The sequence below is a fragment of the Choristoneura fumiferana genome, chromosome Z (assembly GCF_025370935.1).
Source record: "Choristoneura fumiferana chromosome Z, NRCan_CFum_1, whole genome shotgun sequence".
NCBI classification, from domain to species: Eukaryota; Metazoa; Arthropoda; class Insecta; order Lepidoptera; family Tortricidae; genus Choristoneura; species Choristoneura fumiferana.
In genome coordinates, this window is record NC_133472.1 from 39,523,851 (window position 1) to 39,535,646 (window position 11,796).

At 37.0% G+C, this 11,796-nt stretch overlaps 1 long non-coding RNA gene across 1 annotated transcript; it reads right to left on the minus strand.

Annotated features, from left to right (window-relative positions):
- Window positions 1-49: 49 nt before the first annotated feature.
- On the minus strand, window positions 50-11,736 carry LOC141436803 (uncharacterized). Its single transcript, XR_012452332.1, has 2 exons — window positions 11,631-11,736; window positions 50-11,331 (listed from the first exon to the last, which is right to left on the minus strand). It is a non-coding gene; the product is annotated as an uncharacterized lncRNA (long non-coding RNA).
- Between the last annotated feature and the right edge of the window lie 60 nt (window positions 11,737-11,796).

Here is an 11,796-nt window from a genome sequence, read left to right on the forward strand (position 1 = left end):
GGCCAGACGTTGGGTATTTAAACAGACAATCGAAATAAAACAACCAAAGTATAAAAACACTTGTTTTATTTTTTTATATTAAATTAATTAATCCACTCCATAACCAATGAATAAAACTTATGCAGGAATAAAATAATGGTATGTTGGTACATTAAAATTATCATTATTCGCATTTGGAATAAATAATCGAATCATATACGTGTGATATGCAGGCGAGCCGCCTTATTGCAGATTTAAGTAAAAATTGTTGTACTCTTGGTATTGCTCGTCAAATTTCAAACAATTCGTTTGATGATTGTACATTGTTAAAATTTGAACTTTACCATTAAGTCTAGTCTTAAATAATTATCTCCTCTTACAAATTATAATTATAAACGACAATATAAAAGTACAGATGGAGTAACAGCTGCGAATAATACATCCAAATCATCGGTACGCATAGTCAGCGTCGTATGCACTCGTCGGTTTGTAATATTCCATTTTTGACCCATCGTAGAACCATCTCGCAGTAAGCATCATAATGTCAGGCAATGCGATGTTACTGTGACGTTTTCTGTGAAAAGGTTCCGCTGGTACTGGCGTGCATTGGGTCGATTCCAGGGAGGCAGTGGTACTTTGCGCTGCACCAGCGCCCCACTAGCACTAACGCTGTCTACTCAATGCCATAGGTTGGTACAGTAGTTAACAGTTTTATATTGACGCCAGTTGTGATAGCATCGCAATCTGATGCTGACGATACACGGTACCACGCTGTTACCTACTAAATAAAATGTTGTGGTGATATACATACCAAGGAAATTTTTTAACGGATACAAAGTAAACTATTGATTTCAAATAAATCTGCTCTAAAAAGCATAGCTGTTTGCATAGTAAATTTCTTACTTTCAATAAATGTTAAAATTTAAATTAAAATATCCCAAAAGTAACTTAACCATATGTATCCAAGTTAAGAGCGCGCCTGTGTAAGAGCGTCTAAGGCCACGGAATTGACGCCAGCGGGCAGTGGAACGGCAACCGTGTTCTGTTCTTTGTGCGGTAGAAGCCAGTTGTTTTGTATGATTATACTGCCTTATTACTTCCGTTGTGACACGAAAAATACCCATAACCAGAAGCCGTATTGCTACTCGTTTCTGACGCGTTACGCGACGGCAATACGGCCTCAGATCTCTGTCGCACAACGGTAAGTTCCATACTATTTTTTAACTACCCGCGTCAAATGTCCAATTATTTGAAACTATCCATATTTTGTCATAAAAAACATCTCGCTCTTATATTTAGTTAGCGGAAACTAATTGGCAAGTCAACGCCCTCTAGTGCAGATTTATATGAAACTTCTAAGCATAACGGGAAACGAAACTTTAACGCTGGCGTCTTAAAACTGCACAGGTGGCGCTCGATTTCGAACGGATAAGCAATAACGTTACACTTAAGTCTATTCTAACAGTAAATCATTCAAAAGGTCCATTAAACAATAATTAATTAAATCAACTGCATCGGCTAGATTCACGATGTAAGCAAAATTTTGCTTTCGTTGGACGAATTAGACTCATTGTTAGCAATATTATGGACACGACTTAAAATGTAATTATTAGGTTAATTAATTAAATAATTTCTTTAAGTTTTGAATTCCTTTAAATAACAAATTTACACGTGCTTTTAAAATAATTACCTTGGTTAAACGGTAGTAAAAGTGGCAGGGGTTGTCGTTAAAACAGGAATGGACTTACAACAGAAAATTTGGAAAGGTGTTATTCACCTTCTTTAATAATTCTACATCATAATAGATCTTTGTATAATTTATTTACTAGGAATCAAAATTAAATCTCAAGTCAAGTTTGGCGTCGTGTCTACATTATTGCGAACAATGACGTTAATCCGTCGTATCCTTGATTATGTATGACGTTCGTTACACGAAAGAAAAAAATATTCGCAGCGCCTGTTAAAAGCGTAGTATTTGCGTATCAATTGTACTGGGTCAGTGTCGGAAAAAAGAATAGTGTAATTATTAATTAACGCATTGATTCCTTTAAACTATTTTGTACCTAGATAATGTATGAATGTATCTGTACTATAATGGTGGCATTTATTAATCACTTGAGAATTAACGTGGAACATTTCTACAAAATTACAATGTAACAAATGTAAACTATCTGATATGGTACTAAATGTATTGCTTTTAGTTATATTTAGGTACAAAGTCTTAATAATTAATTACTTTATGTTACATGCTAAGCTTTGACATTTAATTAATCTCGATGCTAAGTCCTTGTTAGTTAACATAATGTGGCATCGCAGCTCTCAAACCGAGTGTATAATAAACCTATTAAGATATTTTTCTTTACCAAAAGCTAGTTTAAAATCTCCGTAATTGTTAGCTAAGTTTAAAAAAAATCAGTTTAGCCATTTAGATGTACAGTCAAAATAATAAATACATGTACGTTAGCAAGCCGTCAAAAATATCTATACAGATTTATGCCACTAATTAAATCGTCGATTAATACATTATATTGGACACTGTGACTGTATATATATTTATGCCGTCACCTGTACATTGTTATTGAAATGAGAATCTCGGTTTTACAACTTTTTTAAAGTTATATTATTAAATTTAAAGATGGTATGCACCTCAAATCAAAATGTACGAAGCGAATAAGCTACACAGGTACACATCTTTCTAGATAATTAAAGGTCAATGTATATTTTAAACAGTAACATATTCAATGGTATTATTTCATAGATCTTTTTGATTTCAAGTTAAATTTATCTCAATGTTAGTAAGTTACTATAAATTAAAACTAAGGAAGCACCACACGGTTAAAAAAGGGAACTATATTTTCTGTCACCTAAGTTTAGATGTGTCACTAATCGGCAATACCCTTATTATAACATCTGTCCCCAAAGAAATATATTAGCCATCATATTAATCAAAACTGTCTCTAAGTATAAGTTATCCGATTAATATAAACCTGTATCTTAAATTATAGTTTGGTCATCAAAATTCAATCACCAAAATATTAGATCTGTCACCTAATAAATAGATCAGTTCCTTAATTAAATGCATCTACCTATTCTACTAAGGCGGGTCTGGTTAGGTACGACGACGAGCGGAGCGAGCAGCTGCCGACGAAGTGCCAGAACCGACCACTTTTTGGCAAATACTTGCGGCATGAAACTTCATTATTTTAAATTTGTTCAAATTGAATTGGCGTCCTCAACAATTGATCATCAACATCACCATCAACCGCCATCATCATCAATCATCATCACCAACATCACCATCATCATCATCATCATCATTATCATCACCATCATCATCACCATCGCACTAATCCGAAACATAAGGCCAGAGAAAGGGACAACCGCATGACTGCCACGTAATGTGATAATCAATATTATTTTTCAGTGCTTAAAAATTATTTTTTAGGTAAACATTTTTGTATTGTTTGGTGATTCAGTTTTAGTGACACTTTTATTATTTTGAAATCCAATATAATTATTTGATGATCGATATTATTTCCAAGTACTTTTTAATATTATCAAAAAAAAGCGTAAGCGTTTTAATATTATTTCATGATGAATTTAAGAGACAGATCTACTATTTCAGGACCAAATATTATTTATTAGGTCACCGAAAATGCATTTAATAGGTGATCGATAAAATCATACCTGTTAAAAATACGCGAACGCCATTGTTGATAAAGAAAAATATATTTAATAGCCGTCGCAGCTGTAAAACGTGGCGCAATTATTCTTTTCTTTCGTGTAACGAAACTAATGTTACAAAACTTCCTTGGCGAAACAAGAAGTGTTACATTTCAGAAACTGAACATACAGTCAGTTTCTGACTACAAATTGAGCTTAATAAAACTATTGCAGTCTCGAAAAACATTAATGCAAGTGGTATGTGACATAAAATTATATAGGTACAGTCAAGGAATTTAATTCATGGGCCACCATGGAACCTTTTCAAAGGAAAAGTCATGTCACTATGACGTTTACTGTGAAATGGTTCCATGTTGGCCAATTAATTAAACTCCTTGACCGTACCAAACATAAAAAAGGCATGAGAATAAAAAACAAAATGCGCACCATACAAGTTGAAAAACAACCGACAAATGCGGCGTCAGTATAAAAAAATAAAACAGAAAAATAAATTATCTCCGAGGCCTACAAATATACAAGTTACGAATAATGTACGAAATCTACGTGCTTATCAAAAACTTACGCGAATAGTAGATCGTAACATATAAGAGGTTTGCCTCTGCAGCCGCGGCACCGCCGGACCGCTTAGAAGTTCGTTAAGTAAACCGGTGCGGTTTGAATACGCCGTCTCTTTCTCGGGCGATACTTTGAAGAGGGACCGCACGCTAAACCACGCGGCTAACCGCATAGTACGTACGTAGCCTTAGTTTGAACCGCGTCAAGAGCCTAGATGTTAAGGGTAGTACTGAACCATGATAGACTACGCAAGGGCGGCGCGACGAGCGATTTTTGTATTCCTAGCAAAGTCAAGACGTCAACCACATATCGACTGTTTGGTGATACAACGCAATCTTATTAATATTATAAATGCGAAAGTCTGTCTGTGTGTATGTAGGAGTGCGTGCGCTTCTTACTCTTTCACGCTTAACCCCTCGTACACAGGAATTAATAAAATACTACATTCAAGTCTCAACTGTTTTAATACGCAAAATCTTTGCTGATTTAAAAAAAGTCTTAGATTTGGCACGGATACGCGTCTAAGCATATCAGGGGTAAAAGGGCTGATTAGTTTTTTTATGAAATTTGGTATGTAGCTGGACCTCTGCAATAACACATAGGCCACTTTTTATCCATCCACTGCACCCACGTTAAGAGATTAAACTTTGCATGCGTGCCCTTCGTACGACGAAGTATCGAGAATTTGTTTAACTTGAACAAATTCGGGGGCAAGAGCTAGTGTATTATAAAAATCACTCGGCCCACCACGCATATTCGTTAAAAACAAATTAATAAAACGAGAATCGGTGAATTGCTGACCGTTCAGTTTAAAACTTCTAATTTCGACATAAATACTTGTTTTTTTTTGCAACTACCCTGTTTTAAATAAATAATAATTGTACCTTGACAAGTTAGTATGTGCCACTCGTTAGAACTCTGTCGCAGGGAGCCTCTGCTGCCTTTAGCAAGTATTTTTTGATAACTGCGGCAAATGCTGACTGCGACAGGGTAAAACCTAACGCGGTCGGCCGAACCGCGGCTGCCAATACAAATTCCAAATGTCTTACTTACCTATTTGGAATAAGTATGAAAATACGTGCTCCACTAAAGCACTATTCCATATCTCGACTAAGCTAACTCTGCGTACTACATTAAACTCGAAATAAACGTTCATAGACTTTATATAAATTGACCGATCCAGTTCCAGGAGCGTCTTTACCGAAATAACACGTTGCCTGCACTCATTTGTTTTCCCAGTTCGCAATACAGGTAAGTGGAAAAAAAATCCCACACTGACATTCCCAGTAGCTCGCACCTATGATTGCGGCATTAGGGGTTTGTTTCCCGCTTAGTATTGCGAACTACAGAAAAAAAATAGTTCGCTGTACGAAAAAAGAGGCGCGAATAGCTAAAAATAGCCCAGTTAAAGGCTTACTACAATTTGAGACAGGAATGCAATGGGTAGTTATCAACGATAACTATTGTGATAATTATGTACTGTAAATTATCAATGATAATTACGAATAACGGCGTGTGATGTTATTGCGGGAAGCCTAGTGTGTATCTGAACGCGGATAGTATAATTTTGCGTCACGTCTTCTGTCATGCGAACACGAGAAATGTACAGTCAAGACTATTTTGTTAATATACTTCATATTGTTGGATAATTATCGGATAATAATAAATGAATAATCGTGAGAGTAGCGGGAAACCGGTGGATGCAAGTGGCGAGATGTCGTTCATTGTGGCCTTTGTCCAGCAGTGGACGTCTTCGGGCTGATGATGATGATGATGATGAATCAATGAACATAATTATCTTGATAATTTCTTACATTGATTTAGAGCGAGAGACAACACAACAGTAATGCCCTTATCGCTACATATTATTAAAATAACTAGTGACGCTCGCGATCGCAATCAAATGACTGATTTCGATTGACAGATTGATTGCGATGGCGAGCATCAGACACGTAAGGCAATACGGCCTCAGTTCGATACACAAGGCTGGCACGAATGGATTGAACGAACGTAATGGCACTTAGACATTTCTGTAGGAAAATGACAAACGCATGACATTTCCATATTTGTGTGAAGTATATTCAAATTCAACACACAGATATTTTCATTCACTCATTCAATCCATTCGTGCCAACTCTTGTGAATTGACCTGTAATGGAGTGTTACAGTCCATTACTAGTTATTTTAATATTTTGACTTATAAACTTAGACTTTTGCATTCCTCGTCATCATCATGTCAGCCGAAAGACGTCCACTGCTGGACATGAAGGCCTAAGGCTCTCCACTCAGACCGGTCTTGTGCTTTCCGCATCCACCGCGATCCCGCGATCTTAACCAGGTCGTCGCTCCATCTTGTTGGAGGCCTACCGACAGCTCGTCTCCCGGTCCGCGGACGCCATTCGAGAACCTTCTGACCCCATCGGCCATCAGTCCTGCGAGCAATATGCCCCGCCCACTGCCACTTCAGTTTCGCAATTCTTCGGGCTATGTCGGTAACCTTAGTTCTACTGCGGATATCATCATTTCTGATTCTATCCCGCAGAGAAACCCCGAGCATAGCCCTCTGAGTGACTTTGAGCTTCCTCATGAGGCCCATGGTTAGCGCCCGCTCATTTTGCATTCACCCAGCGGTTATGATTTCCACGTAAAAACTAGCTGTGCGATATTTTTTTAGTAGAAAGGTAAGGGTGTTTTATTTTGTATTAATGTGACTTAACGCGATAGTGGTATCGAAACGTAGATAATACTTCGCTTTCGATAGCATTTCGATAATCGCGTTATTATTGTATGATTAATACAAATTAAAAATTAATTAGATTCTCTCTTATTACGTTATTTGCCAATATAAATAAACCGGGTAATGGAATAATGTCCTGGGTAAAAAATATCGTTATAATTGGTTACTCAGTTACATTATCAAAAAATATTGTATGTACATATATTTCCTTTGCCAATCAAAAAAAAAAGTAAAGCGCGTCATTCCAGAGCAGGGATCCGTGACGTCACGCGGAATTCTAAGGGGCTTCCTAATATTTATTTCTTTAATTGATGAAAGAAAAGAATAGGTATGTAATAAATATTTTTTGATAATATTGACGGTTTTTTTTTAAACTTATTATGATAGCCTTATTGCATTCAACTCATATCTTGTGGTTTTATGCCAAGCCCTATGGTATATCATATAGTAAAACAGTGATCGCAATTAGATCAGGAAAGTAAACAGCGCGGTAAAGACGCCTTGAAAAGTTGATCGGCCAATAGAATTAGGGTGTGTTATATTACAATATAATATCTGAAAATAAACTCGTTTAAGCTTAGATGAATATTTTGTCATTTTAACAATTTAAATGTACCAAACTCGTTCAGGACGCGTTACTATCAGTAATTTAAAAAATCGAGTAAATTACTCCGAAAGCAATATAATATAATATCCTTTTTTCGCCTATAGCAAATGTCCAATTGCAAGAAAAGGAGCGAGTCTCAGTTTTCTGACTAGTCACGATCGAAAGTGAATAAACGTTCGCTAATATCCGAATCTCAAGCATGTACCTTAATTAAAACAAAAATACATCCACGGCCACGAAAAAGTAGCAAAAAATACATTGACTGCTAAAATCATAAAACCCTTCTCTTTGTAGGGTAAAAAAAATACAGCAAACTTAGCTACATCTAGTTTAAAAAAGATCAGTCATTTCCACACGAGTTTTGAACTCGTGCACATACATTCGCCCCCGTAATAAAACAATCTCTACACGACTTACAAAGTACTATCAATATTTTTAAATTTAATCATTTCTCTCGAAAACAGGTACAGCTAATTACCATTTTTGACTTTTGACAATACCAGTAGCTTAAATTGAACATCATCAATAAGCATGTATTCATGTGTGAAAGAGACGAACTCTATGTTCTGCTCTACTGTCAGATGTATAAGCTGTTCATTTATATTGTCAACATAATGGTAATTTATGGTAGTTACAATCGCCAAGTAACAAACTTGGTTTTGGACGCTCCTACAACGAGTTTGATACCGAGTACAAAACTGAGAGAAGCGTCAACTGCACTACCTTAAAACCTTCTTTAATTCATCGCCAACAAAGATCGAACAGGAACTCTAAGCTTAGGCCCTGTTTACATTATACCAGTAGCACATTAAATCGTAAGTTACATTGCGAGGTCGCATTGCTTGCTAACGATATATGAGATCGATCGAGCACTGGGTCATGATCATGGAACAGGGCATTAGAAAGACAATATCCGGACAAAACACCGGGTCTCAGCGAACACTAAATAAATAAATATTAGTTGACAATTTACATCAATCTATCTAGTCCCAAAGTATGTATTATGGGTAGGGTACAGATCTGTTCACTCACGGAGGCGCGCCCCTCCACAGCTAATTATCAATGTGCACGAGTAAACCTCGTACTTACACGTTGTCTTAGTTTCAGTGTGCGTAACTGACGGTACGCTTGCGAGTGAGGACACGTTCGTGCTACGCACACATAGACTTGTCGTACTGATACGTTTACAACTACAATCATAAAATGTGGAGGGGCGCGCCTTATACAACGAATAAACATACATAATACATACTAAACACTCAAGACTCGAGAACATCCAAAGTTATTTTGAATAATTTCCATTACATTTTTTTGTACATATCTGGCCAGGTTCTCTAACTACTCAGTTTTACGGTCGTCAATCGTCAACTAAAGATCGGACATTTTAGGCATGCGAATTACCGCTGAGGGCACGAAACGGGGACGCGTATGTGCCCTGTCTCTACGGCAAAGTCATCTCACTAACTGTTATTGTTACGCTATAATAGAAACGATCACCGCACAGCGAATAACTTTCAACATACACTATAACGTTCGCCGCGAAAGTTGTATCTCACGCGTAAGAATAGCATAGAATTTCGCTTCGCGTGTCTGGCACTGATTGGTTAACACAGATGTTTATGTTGACGATATTATCTTAAAGCAAAGTCGACCGATGCAACCTCTTTGTTGTAATAGAATACTCATCCTAAGTCAGCTTGAATTCCCGTCGAACCTTCATGACACCACCACATATAATATCACAAAATAATACCACAATTCTACACATACATCAGTCCATTAGTCATCATATAAGAGATCAGTTACTGACGCTTCCCCCAGCCTCGCATAACGCAGCAATAGTTCTGTATAGATATCTATTGAAAATAAAACCAAAACAGTCGGGCACTTTCGCAGGCAATCTTTTATAGTATTTTATGCAACAGTTGTATAACAGGGTGCAAAAAAGGTGAGTGGCGTGAGTTACGATGTGAGCTTTAGCGAACATCGTAAGAAAAAGACGCCACGAGCTTTTTTTTTACTTATTTATACAGCGTTGCATACAATACTTTTTCTTCGACAGGGTACTTATTAATTACAATACAAAATTAGAGAAAAGTAAACTTTATACGTTTTTATACTTAAGTGAACAGTATGGCAAACGCAAAGAGAAGGTAAACAACAATAAACAAGTGAGAAATATGAAAATGACAAAATTTGTCTAAGTTAAATTTTGTTTTTGATTAACGTTTACTTGCCTGTGACGATGTTGAAAATACACGTTACTTATGTTGGCAGGCTATGGATTATGTTCGGAAAGTTTTTATTCTGTATAAAAACCATATAAAATATGTAACTGGCTGCACCTTAGCCCGTCCGAACGTACGAATTAAGAAAAAAAAGTAAGTGGTTGCAGTATCGTTTTAGCAACATTACGATACAGTGCTGTTATGGGGAATAGACAATATAGATTTTTCCAGGATCTTGTTATGTATGCTATTACTGTTCGTGATTAAGTAAATCACAGATTACAGTATAGGAGTAGAAAAAACGAATACCGTGAAGAAACATTCAGGAAGAACTTAGAGAACATATCATTGATAGGGATGGACATAAATTTTTATTGTGTTATTAGATTATGTATCTTTTTCTCTTAGTTTCGTGTTTTACAGTCAATAATTACCATGTCTTAGATTGTACTGTGTACAAAATTTCATACAAATAAATGTTAAATAGCTAACAAGTGTGCATTTGCTCCTTTGCCGCATAAAAGTACCCGACCGAAATAACATGCCATCAACAGAAAATAAAGCTCACGCTAGCTGCGACGTGAAATATCACAGAAAAAGTAAAAAGGAGTTGTTTTCTACAAAGTTTATAAGCAATATGATAAAACGGAATAGCTTAACAAATAAACCTACGATGTTGGTAACAAAATAATATCACTACATGAAGTCCGTATAACGTATTTAAATGCTCCTTTCTGATATTATTATAATCTAAGAGGTAGGGTCGGGGGTTCGGCCGGGCCGAATTGGCCCGTCGCGGCCCGTCGGGCTCGCGAGCGAGACGCCGCTACGCGTCGGAGTGAGAAGTATGTACAACGTGACGCGTAGCTGCGGCGTGCGAGGCGCGACGGGTCGCGGGAAGCGGGCAGGAATTGGGCGCGCACAAAAACAATAAAACAGTGTGAATGTTACTATCATCGGAATAGATACTGTCAATTTAGCCTAAAGTTAGAGATTACGCAATTAAGATTGATAACAACGGACGAAAATATTGAAATATTTTTATTGAAAACCTGAGGCCGTATTGACTAACGCTCAGGCGCTCGCCATCGCATTCTCTATCTGTTTCTACCCTCATCCTACAGCGTGTGACAGAAAGAAGTGGTATAGGTATAGACAATAAGGCTTTATTACACTCTGTATCATAATCGTGTTTGCCGTTTCTTTGTGTCATTCAGTATAACGTGAGGGTAGACAGAGACAGTGTATGCGATCGCAGGCCCCCCTGCGTCCGACAATACGGCCTCTGGATTTCAGGATCAGTCGTAATACTCGAATAACATGAATTAGTCAGTGTTTGATACTTCGATAATTATGTGGCGCAAAACTTTTTTTAAAGTATAACTTTTGTTACATTTATTTTCAATTAGGGTTTTCACGGAGGCGAAATATCGCTAGATGGCGTTAGTATTGCTCGTGATTGGTTAAATAACTAAATGAGCCAATCGCAAGCAAACGTCAAACGGATCTCGCGATACTAACGCCATCTAGCGATATTTCGCCTAAATGATTTTTCGTAAAACTGGAAAACACGTCTTTTAAATGATTTTAGCTATTTAAAATAGGATTTAAGAATCGCTCGCAAAAAAATTTTCATCTGTCAGACAACTTAAGGTAAATTAGCACTATTTATTCGCCGGTGATTACGCGCCAATAGGGCATACTATAGCAAAGCACGGGGCAGGGGCGACAATAGACGACCCTGAGATTGTACACTAGCAGACATGAGAAAGTTGACCTAACGTCGTTTTGAATTGTACATTTTGACAGACATTTCATGAGCCATCTAGCGATATTTCGCCTCTGTGGAAACCGTCATTTAAATGATTTTACTATGTAAAATATGGTTTAAGAATCGCTCGCTTTTATAAATTTTCTCTGAGACAACTTAAGGTAAATTAGCACTAGCTATTGTGATTAAATAGCATAAGGCAAAAACACTAGCAAACCGTAAAGAACATAGAACC